The 18,072-nt window shown below is 44.0% G+C and overlaps 1 protein-coding gene across 1 annotated transcript in view; it reads right to left on the bottom strand.

Moving 5' to 3' along the window:
• Positions 1-18,072, bottom strand: part of LOC108798650 (NAD(P)H dehydrogenase [quinone] 1-like) — a 27,575-nt gene that overhangs the window by 8,690 nt on the left and 813 nt on the right. The gene's annotated exons all lie outside the window — the stretch shown is intronic.

The raw sequence follows: 18,072 nt of genomic DNA, 5'->3' as shown, positions 1-18,072 counted from the left end.
CGGGATCTCTCTGTTATTCTACTACGGCTTCATCTAATGTATTTCTGTGTACGGTTTTTAGTCTTTATCACACATCTATCTGTTCAGGAGGAGAGGACTAAAAGCCCAATGGAACGAATACCATGTTACCATATGATATTGTTTATAGAGCACCTCCCACAAGGGATAAGACCAGAGAGACGCAGAACACTTTATCTCCGTATTGTATGCTATTAGGAAGAACATGTGCACATATAAAGTTATGTGTTTGATATTTATATACATTACTGTAGTGACACAAAACTCACTTAAAAATACATTCAAGTACCCCTCCGAGCCGACCTGTGACAGTCTCATTGTCACACGTCGGCTAGAACTATGAGGTGAGTGAAAAGCACCCCCCCCCCCCCCCCCCACAGCTGCACATAAGAAAAGGGGTGGGATGCTGTGATGTCATTGACCTTATAGGACCACATGGCTATATTTGTTTAATGACACTGACCTAACATGGCCGTGTAATGTCAATTATGTTAGCACAAGCATCCTGCCCCTTGTTTATGTGCAGCTGCTGGGCGTTATATGTAGGGCCGTCTTTACCGCAGGGTAAAAGGGGGAGCTGCCCCAGGTCCCATAAGTTACAGGGGCCCACAGCAGCTGTCCCTTTTATCCGGAGCGGCAGGCAGGAGCAGCGACACCGCTGGTAGCAGGGGCAGATTGGGGGACTGCCGGCATGTTGACAGCCAGGACCGGCGCTAGCTTAGCCTGGGGTGGGGTGGGGGGGGGGGGCGGTAATTGGCAAGTTATAGAGGAGAGCAGCCGACCGGCCGGAACAGCGGACGATGAAGTTGCTGGTAAGTGCTGGGAGCGGCCGGAGCTGTGCTCTTCTCTGCTGCTTCAGAGTTGGGAGCGCCTGGCCGGCAGAGGAGGATGATGTTGCTGGGGATACAAAGGGGAGCAAGGCTTGGGGTGAGGGGAAGAAGATGCTCATTGTCCTGTTGAGTGAATTGTTTTGCAGAGTCCTGTTTATTACATTACTATTACATTACGGAGTACTTTTTATTACATTAGAGTTGGGCAGATGATGGAGGTGGGAGGGTTGTGGGGGCCCTTTAGCAAAATCTTGCCCAGGGCCCAATTAATATTAAAGACGGCCCTGGGTATATGTCCCGGCCTGCAGCTGATTAGGCAGGTGCCTCATGTCCCTTCTGGGTTCGGAGGAGCTCAGGTTCAAACAAGGTTTGTGAGGTTCAGATATGTTGTAAAATTAAAGTAGCAATAAATAGAAATAAAATAGAAGATGTGTTGAATTGGCACCCCAAAAGCGGCCAGGAAGATGTGCGTTTTTCCTCCGGATTTGCGTGCATTAAAATGTGCACAAATGCAGAAGCCAAAAACATGGAATGCATGTCACAAAATTTGCTACATAAGCTTTTTTGCCAAGTTTGTTGCACATTGAAGACCCCATTGAACTCAATGGGGAGTCGCAGCAAACGCAGCGCACACACACATTCAAAAGTGTCACGTGTTCCCGGAACGCTATGGAGTCAGAGAGGGCCAAAGCACAAGACTCCAGACATTTGCTGCGACCGTTCTATGAAACAAGGACCTAACCCAGTGCTAGAGGCATCCTCTTTAAGAGATTTAACCCATTCTGACAGAAACAAAACACAAAGAGCGCCTCCATCGCGTAAAAACGTTTTAATACAGTGGATTTAAACAAATAAAAACATACTCACAAAAGGTAGAGTTTTACAGGCATGAAATAGTAAAAACGTGAAAGGCTTAGCCCACCGGCTACTCTTCCTCCCTGAGGTTAACGTTTCCGAGGTCACGCCTCCTTCGTCAGAACCAGAGTTTGACAGATCAAAGTTCCCACCAACACAAGACCGAGTCAAACTGGGATCTAAGGAGGGAATTCAACTTTTTGTCAGTGAAGTAACAGGTGAGAACACATTCGACCCTTTAAGTGGTATTTAGGTTTAGGTGGATAACTGATGCAAGGTTTAGCGGAAACGTTTCTGCAAGAGCTCTATAAGACCCAAGGCCTGGAAGAGCAGGCTGATGCAAGGTGATAGTCACTGAATCAATAAGGTCTAAAACTAAGGTCTAAGGTCTAAAACAAACCCATGTTTATCCAAGTCAACTGTAGGAGACTGCAGCGACCCATAAACAGCCTCTCCTAATATAGATTATTAAGTCTCTGAGTCTGAATCATAACTGATAACAGTGGTTGAAGGCTCAGCTAGATTTATGGGCTCAGGAGGCTCTGAGATGTACACTGCTAGGAATGGAGCCAAAGCACGCTTAGAGCCCCAGTTGGCAGAAAGTTCCCATGATTGGGCACAAATAGCTAGGAAGTCCAGAGTGGACATGGGGAAGGCCTTGGTCCTGCTAATACCACACAGCTGATACAGACTCCGCTGATGACAACCCCATAACAATAGGGGTTCCAGATTTCAGGTTTCTTTTCCATCAGGGTATTCTGGATAAATGCCCCAGAACCACTAGGGGAATATGGGCTGAGGTCACCCATGGAAGCAAGATTGTTTGGAAAGACATGTTATGCTGAGCGGTAGTAAGCCACGAGGCCCAATGTGAGGCAAGGCCTCATGTACTTACAAACCTGGGCAGCTGGTGCTGATCTAGAAACTATACTGAAGACCAAAGATCCATGTGGTGCTTCAGGAACAGCAGTAGGTTCCTGGTATGACCACCAAAGCTAGTGCTAAGGAAAGGCTGATCTGTATAGCTGCTATAAAGGGAGCAGTTCAAGCAGTTGTGTAGTGTGGAATCTTAGTTAAAGACACAGAGAAAAAAAATCTCCACAAAAGAAGGCTAGCCAGTGTCCCAACCTCCTGCAGGTGGAAGGATAACCCAATTGTTTCTGAATTCCTGTGTCCCTCAATGGACGATGAAGTAATATACAGTATATATACCGGTATATATATATATATATGTGTGTGTATATCAGGCGTTCAGCTTTACAATATGTATTGTAGATCAGTTACAGTTGGCAAATATTTGCAATGCTTGACAAAACCTGCCCAGGTGGTGGCAATGGTGCCGTTTTGCAAACACTACAATGACTATGACCATTTCTAATTCAGTGACATAAAAGCTGAACTCCGGGAACAAAACATTCATTTAAATATAGTCACCAATGGCTACAAAGGATATAAATCTACTTTGTGTTCACCAAATGCCTTTGCAAACTCTGTTATAACCCTTTAAACATAGCAGTGACATTATCACTGGGCTCACATAGGTGTTGGAGGGACCCAGAAAGTACATCCACTACAGGCAGTCTGCAGAAAACCACAAAGGGGGTGGAAACAAGACCAATCAACCTGAACAAGGAGATAGAGCAGCAACTTTATTATAGGAAGACTTTAAAGTAGAACTATGGGGTCAGGACTTTTCCCCATAGTTCTCCCAAGGGTCACGGGAGGACACAATCTAGCGTCCTCCTGTCACCCAAAGCTCAAGCTTGCGGTATAATGAGACCCTGCAGCTGGGATGGATCCTGACATTACTGTCGAGATCCACCCAGCTGCGTGATTGACAGCTGGCTCTGCCTATCTAGAGGCAGAGCCAGCTGTACCCGCCCCCTCCCCTGTCCGTTCCGCCAGTCAGCGCTGGAGGATCGGAAAGTGGGGGGGAATACCTGCAGGGAGCCGGGAGTGACAGTCACGGTTCTCTGCAGGAATAGATCGAGAAGTGAGCAAGCGACGGTATGTGTTCGCTCACGTCCCGATCTATTGAGCCGACGTGTGACAGTTTAATTGTCACAGGTCGGCTAGAACTATGAGGATGAGTTATTTTCACTCGCCTCATAGTTCTCCTTTAATATAGGAAGCTCCTGCACAGAGGCAAAATGTAGGGGATGCGGTATGCTGGATTATTGCAAAGATCTGCAAGAAACACCAAAAGGACCCCAAGAAATAAATATATGAGCCTCTGGAATTTACACAATATTTAATTTGAGTTCAGCTTTGAGCTAAGAGCATGTTTATTTTGTACAACCCAGCCCATTCCCTCCGTACAGGCATGCCTGAAGATTAAATTGTTATAGCAAACAAGCATATTTAGTAAGGCACGCCTGCAAGCTTCAAGTTATAAGAATGTGTGTTTGTGGTCCAAGAAATAGTTTTTAGCATGCCAAGATAACCAGATTTCCGGTACATCATATGTTCAGACTTGAATATTTATAATATGTTTCAGTTTTGGATGAGGAAGTTTAAGTACATTGTCACCTTGAAAGGAAGTGGAGAAAAACTCTAACCAGGATACAGACAGAGAAAAAAACTGATGGAGGTTCTAACCTTCCACTACTCTACAAAGAAAGAGTGTTTTTTGCAACCTGTGTTCCTCTTGGAAATTGCTTCCTACTTACCGCCATGGTGCCACATTGCCACCAAGATACAAAGTAAGGGATGGGCTCTCCAACAGACAAAGATTCTAAACCTTTCCCACTCTATTTAAAACTGCCTCTCAAGGAAGCCTTATATGCTGCTCCCAGGTTTGTATGCACCGGATTTTGAATCATAATCACAGTAGCCAATGGCTAGACCAATCAAGTCCACAAAGTTCAGGAGACATTGCTAGAGAGACAGCAGATAAATGATTGAGTTCAAGCCCGTTGGTCTTATGTGTTGTCAAGTGTTTCAAGCCAAAGGCAGTCCACAAGCCAGAGAGTGCGAATGGAGAACAGGAATCAGAGTTGCCGACTGTATCAAAGGCCTATATAGCCTCAATTTAACCCCCTTCTGACAATGTATACATCACCCAGCATTCGTTATTGCTCCCAGAGAATTCCTAGTTCTCCAGATGCTTCACACACCTGTGTTAGGGGTAGATTAATGACGGGAAGTCCTTGCTCAGGAGGTGCCAAGCCTTCTTACCTTAAACCTCATTGGGCGCATTTAAATATTTGATATTTACCACTTGCAGTCAATTGGGGCAGCTATAAGTGTATATGTAGTAGTAGCTGAAGTCTCATATGTTGAAAGGGACCCCCCGCCCCTATCTGGTGGCAAAGACAGAATTTTCTTAAGTTAGATATCCAAAAGCTACTTACAAGCTACTTGTTTGACGGAGCAAGTACACACTTACCTCCCTGATGTTCATCACTGGATAGGCTTCATTAAATTGCAATCTACTTACAGTTCAGCCCCTGTGTACAGCTTCTAGTCTCAGTGCTATTGACTTAACTGAAGTAGTTGCCCCTATAAGAGTCTTTTCACGTAACTAGCTGGAGACTGGTTGGATGAGGAGTCTCCCCTTGCAGATTGTGTTCCCTAAACTCTGAGGATGGGAACAGAGCCTGAGAAACAGCAAGTAGCATTGGTGCCAGTGGATGGGGCAAAACTGTGCCAGGCAGTAGTCCAGAATGAGGATCGGGTAGAGCAGAGCCGAGGTCACACCAGGCGGACAGCAAGATTCCAGAGCAGTAGGCAGAATCAAGGTCAGACAAGCCAGGGGTCACACCAGTCGGGCAGCGAAGTACAAGGGATGAGGCAGAGGCAAGGAAGGTCCAGTAACAATTCCAAGTACAAGTACAGATACTTTTCGAGCTCCAAGACTAGACTAGGGAAAAATTCTAAAGTTAGGAGGCGGCTGTCATTTGTAAGAAGCACACGGAGCTCCTGGGATTTGTACATCCCTGGTTTAATGTATGATTTTGTTTTTATAACTATATATAAAGGGATGCACCGATACCATTTTTGCAAGTACAAGTACTGATACTTGCCCAAGTTCTCACAGACACAAGTACTGATACATTTTTGTTTATTGTCATGTGACAGTTTCTCTAAAACAATATCAACTAATGACTTCAGGACAGTGGTGGAGCGCCAGAGCCAGGTCCCAGCTGCAACCGCTGTAACCCTGGTAGTTCTCATGAAAATGCCAAGTATCTGAACTGGTATCGGTGCATCCCAATATTATACTTTGCATATGTGAAAACACAGCCCGGTGACGGCCAACACAGCCCACTGCTTACTGCAGTGATAGTTCAGAGCGACTAAAATATTAATTTTCCATTGCTATCACCTAAAGCATTTTCAGCTAAACATTTCCCTTGAAGTCTGTCACATGGCCTTTCTAATCCCTCAAAAGCCATCAATAAGACACCTTGTGACCGTCAGTCTTGTGATTTGCTGCCTGAGAAAGTTTGCACATTCCTAACGTAACAATAATAATACACAGAGCCTGAAAGGAAGATCCAGAAATTCCTGCTGAGATCTTATTGGATTATCAGACAGATGGACGTTACAAGTGACTTCATGATACCGTCTGCTGCAGTGTTATGTCACAAATCTAATCACTGTTACATGGACTTCTTAAATGACTAATTTCCTTTTATGCTGAAGAAAAATCACACATTAGGAGAAATATGAGAATATCTGAAACCTCGACTTCCTCCCATGGCGGCTTGGCTAGGGCGATGTCTCTGGCTTTCCAGCGAGATCCTGAAATATCTGAGGCTCCCAATTTTATCCAAAGATGCTCTTGTATGAAACTGAAACATCTTCTTGTGCGATTTGGCATCCCGAGCTTTCCCGGGATCTCAATGGAAGACCCCTAGGTGCCTAGTTGTTCATCAGTAATGTAAGGCACCCCCAAATCAGAGCACATTCTACACCATAGGTGGAAGTCGGGGTATAAATTTGAATTTTTTTGGTGCATCCGTGGAGGTAAATAATAGTGCATTGTGTACGTTCTGTAAAAACAGAAACACGATGACTAGTTGTCTGGCTGCCATACTGACCCTCTCAGTTCGATACATACTGACCTAAAGCAAGTGTGTGGATAAAGAGTTCTCCTTATCTACTACTGAAGCCTGAGGGTCCATATAAGAGCCAGGCAATTCACATTTTCATAAGGGGATCAGCAATGGCAGCCTTTGTATTTTTCTAACAATAGGCCTAGTCATTGCAAAAAATAAATTCTCAGTGTTAGGTGAAATGAGCCATACAGAGATTCTGTACTGACTAGATGTAAACACAGGAACTGTAACATTGACCGTGTAAGGTACTTGACCTTAGCTTCAATCTGCTCCCCTGATCCACATGCCGGAACCCCCTAAAAACAACTTTATGCGCATGCCAACTTTCACAAAGCCTGTATTTGCATAGTGCTAACTATGCTCTACTTGGCATGGCAGCTCTCGGCCCTGGAGATAGGTCGCTCTTTGCGGAAGGCAGGAGGGCAGAGTCAAGGTGTACCCATACCTGTTTTTTTAGGGCACCAGGGTATTAGACATTCTTGTACTGACCATCTATACACTACCCCAAAGCCCTGTTTGCCCGCCAAAGTTTAGGTACCCAATAAAAAGTTTCACCCACCACTTACACAATTACTTAATGGCTGTTCCGGGGCACCAAATGCTGCATCGTGAGAGGCAGAGGAGAGAGTCGCATATAACAGGAAGCACCATGTATGTTACCGGGACTCCAGTAGTAACATACATGGTGTCCACGTGTCCTTCATTCTGCACCAATGTCCATCGTATTGCAAACGGTCTGGCATTCTAATGTCCTGCCAAGCAGGGGGCAGCACACAAGCTGCCGTGACTGGTGGCCCATGAAGTAAACCTCAATTTTTTCTATCACAGGGAAGGGTCCTCCCAATTTTTCAGGGCATGTGGTGAACAGGATTGCAGGAGAACAATGCTATCTGCCCAACCTTTTACCCTACCATGAATAAGCAAAATACAAGTTTGCTTTTAGCCTTAACCATGTGCCAAGGATATGACCGTGTGCCAAGATTATGACAAGGTTCCAGAAATGGAATGAATGCAGATAAAACGAGAACTCTATTCTCTCCCTTTCAGAATGGGTGTGCCAACATATAACACAAACATACACGTAACTCTCCTATTCCAATCTGAGTTTAGTACAGACAATAAGAGAGTCTTACTACGAGGCTGTGGGTATATCTTGCACATTCATTATGATTGCAGTTTTTAAAGTATTTTTATCAGATGCACACATTGCATTGTTACATTCCTTAAAACATATATTACAACTGGAACCGCAAGAGTGTATCTACAGACAAAACTTTTTTCCAAATTTTGGATAAAGTCAGAACCCTGGCAGGTTGTTAAAAATAAAGATGAAATAAATATAATCTTTAGATAAAAAAAAAACCCTGCCATGTTAATTTGTACTGCCTGTGTTTACCGTTGGGGAAATTTACCGTCACTTCCTGTCCCAGAGACGCAAAAGGAAGTTATAGGATATCTCCCATAGTGAGGGAAATTTCTGTCTTAGACAATTGTGCCCTGGAACAAGCACAGGGGCGGCCCGAGGCTGGGTGACACCCGGAGCGGAGACCGGGTGACACCCTGCCGTGATGTCATCGTGCCCGCGCGTGACGTTGCCGCGCAGGTGCACGATGTCATCATTGCGCATGCGCAGTCATCTTATTGACGCCTGTCGGCGGCCATCTTGGTGATGGTTGCCGGCAGAGAGAGGGGAGGACGTTCACCCAGCGGGATAAGGTATGCTGCCGGGTCCCCTCCTCTCTCCTGACACTATCAGACTCTCAGTCCGTGACCAAGTGCCCGCCTTTTCATAGGGGCACCCGGGTGTGGGACACACCCCCCTTGTGACACCACTGAACAAGCATACCCCATTTGAAGATTTCCCCTCAACTCTTGTTTTGGGGACAGATCAAAATTTTTGATTTTCCGTCGCCTTCTTTGTTGGTGACAATGGTCACCAGGACAGATAGAGGGGTGAGTCTCCCAACGGGGAGGCAAACAGCAATAAAAACTTGACAGAGAGTTTTACCCTTTCCCACTCTATCCAAAAACTAAAAAAGTGTAACTGATGAGGGGAACTGTTATAAGAACAGCGATAAGAACTGGGTGAGAGCAAACCATTGTTAATTGACCTAATCCAGCGCTGTGGCCACATAGCCGCCATCTCCAGGTACCTGCATGCCAGGTCATTTTCCAGTTTAACCCAACAAGGTCTAGATGCTCAGGCCAAATTTAGCAGCATTTGTATCAGTTGGTCAACTTTATTATAACTCCGTCACTCAATTGTCCAGCTAAAAATGTTAGGCAGGTGCAAGAGAATGTAAAAAAGAAAAAGGGGGACGCACCCTTTCATAGTGTAAAACAGTTGTTTTTATTATTGATGGAGTATAAAATCATACAAAATACTACTCATAATTTGGATAGGCAATGATAGCATTCAGTAATCAAGCAGGAAAGCTGATGCGCGTTTCGGGGGAGTATCCCCCTTCCTCAGAGCTAATGTAACGATACACCCCCGAAACGTGCGTCAGCTTTCCTGCTTCATTACTGAATGCTATCATTGCATATCCAAATTACGAGTAGTATTTTGTATGATTTTATACTCCATCAATAATAAAAAAAACTGTTTTACGCTATGAATGGGAGGCATTCCCCTTTTTCTGTTTTACATGTCTTCTGAGGATGCTTTCTGGTGGCCTTGAGGACGGCAGCCCTTCGCCCCTCCCCCATCAACGTTGATGTGAAGAAACCTTTTTAGGGTGCTGTGTTGCATATTAATAGGTGCAAGGGAATGACACCAGGCCAAATTTAGGTACTTACACTGTTAGTATTTAAAAATACATTTAATGACATATTAATGATTAAGGAGCTGCATTAACTTCTGTCTTTTATATCTGCCTGGAGTTCTGCTTTACACAACATGGCCTCTTCTAAATTGTGCCCTCAAGGCAACTGTTGTAGTACTCTCTACACACAGGGGTCCATTTAAAAAGCTGCGGTATGGCCTTACCACGGCAAGGAGTATCGAAGCCAGAAGGCTTTGCTCTACTTGACACCGTGATCTCTGGTCTCAACAGGGAGAAGATAGCTATGTCAGGTCCAACAGCTGCCTGCAGGTCCCACTTTATTTGAATAGTGGAATATCTCCATTGAGGGCCACCAGTCTAACATACACTATATTGCCAAAAGTATTGGGACAGCCCTCCAAATCATTGGATTCAGGTGTCCAATCACCTTCATGGCCACAGGTGTATAAAATCACGCACCTCGGCATGCAGGCGCTTCTACAAACATTTGTGAAAGAATGGGTTGCTCTCAGGAGCTCAGTCAATTCAAGCATGGTCAGTGATAGGTTGCCGCCTGTGCAATAAGTCCATCCGTAAAATTCCTTGTTGCTGAATATTCCACGGTCACCTGTTCGTGGTATTATAACAAAGTGGAAGCAACTGGGAACAACAGCAACGCAGCCACTAAGTGGTAGGCCACGTAAAATGACAGAGCGGGGTCAGCGCATGCTGAAGCGCACAGTGCGCAGAAGTCACGAACTGTCTGCAGAGTCAATAGCTACAGACCTCCAAACTTCGTGTGGCCTTCAGATTGGCACAACAACAGTGCGTAGAGAGCTTCATGGAATGGGTTTCCATTGGCGAGCAGCTGCATCCAAGCCTTCCATCACCAAGTGCAATGCAAAGCGTGGGATGCCGTGGTGTAAAGCACGCCGCCACTGGACCCTAGAGAAGTGGAGACGTGTTCTCTGGAGTGACCAATCATGCTTCTCTGTCTGGCAATCTGATGGACGTGTCTGGGTTTGGCGGTTGCCAGGAGAACGGTACTTGCCTGACTGCATTGTGCCAAGTGTAAAGTTTGGTGGAGGGGGAATTATGGTGTGGGGTTGTTTTTCAGGGGTTGGGCTTGGCCCCTTAGTTCCAGTGAAGGGAACTCTTAAGGCATCAGCATACCAAGACATTTTGGACAATGTCATGCTCCCAACTTTGTGGGAACAGTTTGGGGATGGCCCCTTCCTGTTCCAACATGACTGCGCACCAGTGCACAAAGCAAGGTCCATAAAGACATGGATGGGGGAGTTTGGGGTGGAGGAACTTGACTGGCCTGCACAGAGTCCTGACCTCAACCCGATAGAACACCTTTGGGATGAATTAGAGCGGAGACTGCGAGCCCGGCCTTCTCATCCAACATCAGTACCTGACCTCACAAATGGTCCAACATTCCCATAGACACACCCCTAAACCTTGTGGACGCCTTCCCAGAAGACTTGAAGCTGTTATAGCTGCAATGGGCGGGCCAACTCAATACTGAACCCTACAGACTAAGACTGGGATGCCATTAGAGTTCATGTGCGTGTAAAGGCAGGCGTCCCAATACTTTTGGCAATATAGTGTATATCGTTTGTACAGACCTGGGGTAGGAAAATGCCTATCTGCACCCTAGCCCAGTCCTCCCCTGTTCTATTCTTTTGGTATCTTGTGCAATGAGACGAGTTATTAAGAGCTGCCTCGTGCAAGGGTACAGAAGATTTTTATTAGTTAAACAATAACATTTTGAAAAGATTTTTAAATCTGTTGCAAAGCCTAGAAGGAATTTATACTATGTGTCATGTCTCTATATGTCGGAACATGTAATAAGCTATGACATGACTAACCAGCCTCAGATTTGTCTATATTCTATAGCAGAGGTTATAAATTGGTAGTGATGTACCATGTCTCCTTTTATCATATCTTCTTATTCATACAGATAATGGTATCGACTTTCAGATGTCTGTACACACATTCTTTCTCTGCATTCTACTAATGACACAAGAGATTGATTTTACTGAGGTTCCTCCCAGTTCAAACCTATTATTTGCTGTACGCAGAACAAAAGATAGACATTAAAGCAGGTAAGGTGTGGCCGTTTTTTTGGCTTGGCGCATGTAGCCGTTGTACATGTACAGTCAGGGCTTTTCTGTTCTGTCCTTAGCAAGAAGGTAGAAGCTGTCTAATGTTTGGACTGAAAGGTAACTTGCCCTAAGAGATATAAGGAGGTTGCCACTGCGCTCTCCCCCCTCCCTGAAAATAGTAGCTTTCTGCATGTCATGCTAACCTAATCGCTCCAAGACTAAGTACTGATGTTAGTGGATAACATGACCTCCAGAAAACTAGTTAAACAGTTTACTGTGTATATAAGAAACAGACCTGGAATGCATCAAATGTAATTAGCATGTTGGTGAAGGCAGGAGAGAGGAACCAGATAAGGCAAGGCTGGTGACATGCTGCTCACTCACACTGTGCAACCACACTCTCCACACTGTGCACACACAGTGGGGGTCCTCTGTGAGGGAGGCAAATGCAGAGTAACCATTTTTGAATGAAGGTTGGGGGGTCTATTCCTCCACTTTTTTATACAGGCTTTGAGGCATATTTCCTCTGAACAGCTGAATAAGCTAAACAGAAGTAAGGGCACAATATTACTAATCACTGCACACCGTGCTGTATTTTACACAGTCCTGACCCCAGCACTGCATGCACTTTCAATTACATTATGCTCCTGACCCTTGCACTGTATACGGTATGTTGTGGAGTATACTCCTATAAACCTCGTTTTGTACATTATACTCCTGATCCCTGCACTGTAAACTTTATTTTGTAAGTTCTGCTCCTGACCCCTAATTGTAAAGATTATGTTGTGTGTTTTACTCCTGACCCCCGTACTGTAAAAGCTATGTTGCACATTATACTCCCGACCCCTGCACTGTGTACTCTATGTTGCAAGTTATACTCCTACACTGTGCACGTTATGTTGTACGTTATACTCCTGACCCATGCACTGTAAATGTTAAGATGTTAAACTCCTGACCCTGGCACCATATAAACCAGGCGTGCCCATTAGGTAGATTGTGATCCATCAGTAGCTCTCAAAGCTGATGCTGGTAGATCACGAAGGGTGTGAATGGTGGCCCCTTTATTCCATTTTGGTATATTTATTTAGCTGTGCACACAGGATTACCTATTAGCCTGAGTCTGCTGAGCCAAGCTCACTGACACCTTTCTGGTGGATACTGGTGGTTTAAGTGCTATGTATTACATCAAAGTTAATGACACAAGAGATTGATTTTACTGAGGTTCCTCCCAGTTCAAACCTATTATTTGCTGTACGCAGAACAAAAGATAGACATTAAAGCAGGTAAGGTGTGGCCGTTTTTTTGGCTTGGCGCATGTAGCCGTTGTACATGTACAGTCAGGGCTTTTCTGTTCTGTCCTTAGCAAGAAGGTAGAAGCTGTCTAATGTTTGGACTGAAAGGTAACTTGCCCTAAGAGATATAAGGAGGTTGCCACTGCGCTCTCCCCCCTCCCTGAAAATAGTAGCTTTCTGCATGTCATGCTAACCTAATCGCTCCAAGACTAAGTACTGATGTTAGTGGATAACATGACCTCCAGAAAACTAGTTAAACAGTTTACTGTGTATATAAGAAACAGACCTGGAATGCATCAAATGTAATTAGCATGTTGGTGAAGGCAGGAGAGAGGAACCAGATAAGGCAAGGCTGGTGACATGCTGCTCACTCACACTGTGCAACCACACTCTCCACACTGTGCACACACAGTGGGGGTCCTCTGTGAGGGAGGCAAATGCAGAGTAACCATTTTTGAATGAAGGTTGGGGGGTCTATTCCTCCACTTTTTTATACAGGCTTTGAGGCATATTTCCTCTGAACAGCTGAATAAGCTAAACAGAAGTAAGGGCACAATATTACTAATCACTGCACACCGTGCTGTATTTTACACAGTCCTGACCCCAGCACTGCATGCACTTTCAATTACATTATGCTCCTGACCCTTGCACTGTATACGGTATGTTGTGGAGTATACTCCTATAAACCTCGTTTTGTACATTATACTCCTGATCCCTGCACTGTAAACTTTATTTTGTAAGTTCTGCTCCTGACCCCTAATTGTAAAGATTATGTTGTGTGTTTTACTCCTGACCCCCGTACTGTAAAAGCTATGTTGCACATTATACTCCCGACCCCTGCACTGTGTACTCTATGTTGCAAGTTATACTCCTACACTGTGCACGTTATGTTGTACGTTATACTCCTGACCCATGCACTGTAAATGTTAAGATGTTAAACTCCTGACCCTGGCACCATATAAACCAGGCGTGCCCATTAGGTAGATTGTGATCCATCAGTAGCTCTCAAAGCTGATGCTGGTAGATCACGAAGGGTGTGAATGGTGGCCCCTTTATTCCATTTTGGTATATTTATTTAGCTGTGCACACAGGATTACCTATTAGCCTGAGTCTGCTGAGCCAAGCTCACTGACACCTTTCTGGTGGATACTGGTGGTTTAAGTGCTATGTATTACATCAAAGAATATTAGTTTACACAGCCTGTTGCACTACACTGTCTGCAACATACAGCAAGGTGAGCCAGGAGAGAGCGTGAGGAGGGACAGCCAGGAGAGCAAAGAGATACAGCCAGGAGAGAGAGAGCGAGGAGAGACAGCCAGGAGAGAGAGGAGAGACAGCCAGGAGGATGAGCAAAAAGAGACAGCCAGGAGAGAGAGCAAGGACAGACAGCCAAGAGATCAAGGAGAGACATCCAGGGGAGGTTTTTTTTGTTGGTATATCTCATGTAGCTTGTCATTTGAACAGTAGATCTTAACACAAAAATTGTGGGCACCCCTGATATAAACTATGCTGTACATTATACTCCTGACCCCTGCACTGTAAAAGCTATGTTGCACATTATACTCCCGACCCCTGCACTGTGTACTCTATGTTGTACGTTATACTCCTGACTCCTACACTGTACACGTTAAGTTATATGTTAAACTCCTGACCCCATTTTCAGATGAAGAATGATCAGTTATATTGGCAAATATCCCTAGATCATCTCTTTCGCCTACCCAGCGCCTTACCCAGTTATTTATAGTTCATAGAGTTTATTATACCCCTCAGAAACTTTTTAGGTGGGGTAGACGAGATACAGGGGAATGCCCTAGATGTAAAGGCATTAACGCCAACCTGATCTATATGTTATGGAGATGTCGCAAATTATTTAGGTACTGGGAAGTAACTAAATATTATTAGATAATAGTATTATTAGATTGATCAATCAAGTGTTTGACATCTCATTGGAGATGGATCCCAGGCTGTGTTTACTGAATTGCGAGGAGGGGGAGGGACAGTGTGGGGGGGATTGGTGACATTATAACAAGATTGCTGGGTATAGCAAGGAAATTGATTGCCTTTAGATGGTTGTCTCCTAGGCCACCCACATTAGAGGAGTAGTGTATACAGGTTAACCAAATATTATTGAAAGGAAGAATGATCTTTATACATAGAGGATGTTTGGGGAAATTTTGAAAAATATGGTCCCCATGGCTCTCTATGCCTGGTTTGGCTCCACTTAGATCACTAAATGCATTTATAGTATACGTTAATGTTCATCATAATAGAGATTTGATTTCAAAGTGAAGGTATAGGGGGGGGGAAACACATTATAAATAAATAAAAATTCACTAAAATCACTAGAAGACGGGGTAGAGGGGGAGTGATCTAATGATTAAAGAGAGGATATGTAATAGTAATATACAATATGTATATAAACTATAGACTATAAAATACAATTTGGGAAAAGTTATATATTTAAGAGTAAAACACCTAAATAATGCACAAAAATTAATTAACATGAAATAATAAATATAGAGAGTTAGAAGTATCACGGTATAAAGGGGAGGTAGAAGGGTGTTAGGCGGGTCATGTGAGTAGCTAATCTGAAGATTGTTCGGGGTTGACTATGAAATGTAAATGCTAAAATATGGACCAAGTAGTGAGACTAGCAGTATTTTAAATGTTGTTTGTTTGTGTGTGGATGTATATTTATGTTGTCGTAAAATATATTATTAATTATGTGACTGTAAATTATTATTATGTACTGTTGAAAAAAATAAATCTAATGACGAGGATGGAAAAAAAAACCAAAAAAAAAAACTCCTGACCCCGGCACCGTATAAACTATGCTGTACATTATACTCCTGACAACTGCGCTGTATACTCTGTGTTGTATGTTATACTTCTGACCCATACACTGTATACTCCATGCTGTACATTATACTCCTGATTCCTGCACTATATACACAATCTTGTACATTATACTCCTGACCCCTGCTCTGCGTTCACTATGTTGTACATCATGGGGGGGGGCGGCCCCTTCTTCGGGACGCAGAAGCGATCTGGCGACAGGTAAGTCGCCAGGATCGCTTCTGTTGTAAAGCCGACAGTCGGCTCTACAAGTTTAGACAGAGTCCCGGCGGCAAAAGTCGCCGGGAGTCTGTTTAAACAGCCCCGATGCTGGCGACGTACACTGTACGTCGTCAGTCACGAAGGGGTTAATCTGGGCATCGGAGTCCTAAATAGTTTTATTACACAGAATTTTGCCACCTACAAAAACCTTCAACCAATCAGCAGCCGCAACAGGTGTCGCAGTACTCAGCAGGACAGTTAGTGTCACATGACTTTTTTGGCATATTTTGTGCCAAATGTGTTTGCAGTGTAATTGGTGTTTATTATCGCTGTATTCTCTGCCGGTGCTTCTGGGTTGCTGCACTTTAAATAGAATGGACAGAATATTATTATTATTATTACATAGTATTTATATAGCGCCAACAGTTTGCGCAGCGCTTTACAATGTAAGGAAGACATTACAATTACAATACAATTCAAGACAGGATGGTAAGGAGGGACCTGCCCCTGAGGGCTTACAATCTGAAAGAGGAGGGGGAAATTATACATGAGGAGGTAGCTGTGTGGGGATGAATTTTTTGAGAATGTGATGGTTCAGTGGTTAGGTTGAGGTGGGATAGGCTTCCCTGAAGAGAAGAGTCTTCAGGGAACGCCTAAAGACAGTCAGGGCGGGAGATAGATGGACAGGTTGGGGTAAAGAGTTCCAGAGGATGGGAGAGACTCTAGAGAAGTCCTGGAGGCGAGTATGGGAGGAGTTCTAGTTAGCTTAACAAATACATATTTCATTTTATTCATGAACAATGCATTCTAAGCTGTGTTTCTGTACTCATTAATATAAATGTTCCTGTATTTATACTATTTTAAAATTAAATTGTACAGTAGGTTGACGATATGTCTTTTGCAGAACTATATTTAAATTAATTCCCCTCCCCTAAGCCTACAATGGCTTTTTGGACGCACAACAAAAAAAAGGTGTTCCTGGAAATTGTTTTCAAATGTTGGTAACTATGCAAATGGATGGCAGTGGGTCTTTTTCCTTCCCCCACTCAGGGGTCTATCTTCAGGAGAGCCGCTATCAAGTTCTTGGAAGACTGGCTTTGGCGGCTCTGTTACAATTGGGGTCCGTCTGGCTTAACCGCTAGGTGGACTAGAGTGACTTGCCCGTCAGGAGCCTTGTGTCCCAGGGGGGGGTACAGGAACATCGTGGCCCTATTTCTGGGACGAGGACCAAGCACCCTTGTGCATCTTTTTGTGGGCTGTGATTTCATGGTTCACTTTATTTGTTAACAGGGTTTTTGTAATGATGCACGCAAAAAAAAAAGTGCATTTACAGTGTGATTGAACTGGCATCAAACTGTGGATTTGGTGACAATGTGCATACAATCGAGAAGCTGCTAATATCATTTAATAGATCCAGTTCACGCTTTGTGCATATGTTCACACACAGATCCCTGTGTCTGTATCTGCATGTATAGTCTAATATCAATATAATAAGGCTGTATCCTCTCTAAGGTGCTCATTGGGATCCCTTTGTATTTAGGTCCTACATTTAGGTCCTACTCTCCACCCTCATTGGGTATTCTGTATTACCTGTTTTATGCAAAAGTTTCAAATAAAGATAATAATAATAAAATAAAGACAATCCTTTTTTTTTTTTAAATGTCCCTGTCACCTTTGTACATTTTCGTATATAAGGCCATACACTAATAGATTTCATTTATTTGGCCCGCTAAACAGCGTGAATGGACGAATCTCCCGCTGCGGCTATTGTTATTACCAGCTGGCGCTGAATATTCATCCATCCGGGCAGTGCCTGCGTATGACTGGCTGAAGACACTGTTCCGTCGACAACAGTCGATTGGAAAATTTACTTTTGTCGAGCATGACTCAAATTTCGGCTAGTTCATCGGCAAGCTTAAAGCGAGGCATACAGCCCAATACAGAAGGATGACAATAGTTCTGGTTTGCTGGACAAATGTAACTAAACTTTTTATCACAGACACAAAATGGCATTTTAAAGTGTATGCATGTCATTTATGGGAATGGGGGAGGCATGTCAGGTAGGATGGGGGGAGGGGCAT

Source organism: Nanorana parkeri, unplaced genomic scaffold (genome assembly GCF_000935625.1).
Source record: "Nanorana parkeri isolate BGI_ZX_2015 unplaced genomic scaffold, ASM93562v1 scaffold1531, whole genome shotgun sequence".
Lineage (NCBI taxonomy): Eukaryota > Metazoa > Chordata > Amphibia > Anura > Dicroglossidae > Nanorana > Nanorana parkeri.
Note: the sequence above shows the minus strand (reverse complement) of the source record. Positions and strands in the feature narration are given on the sequence as shown.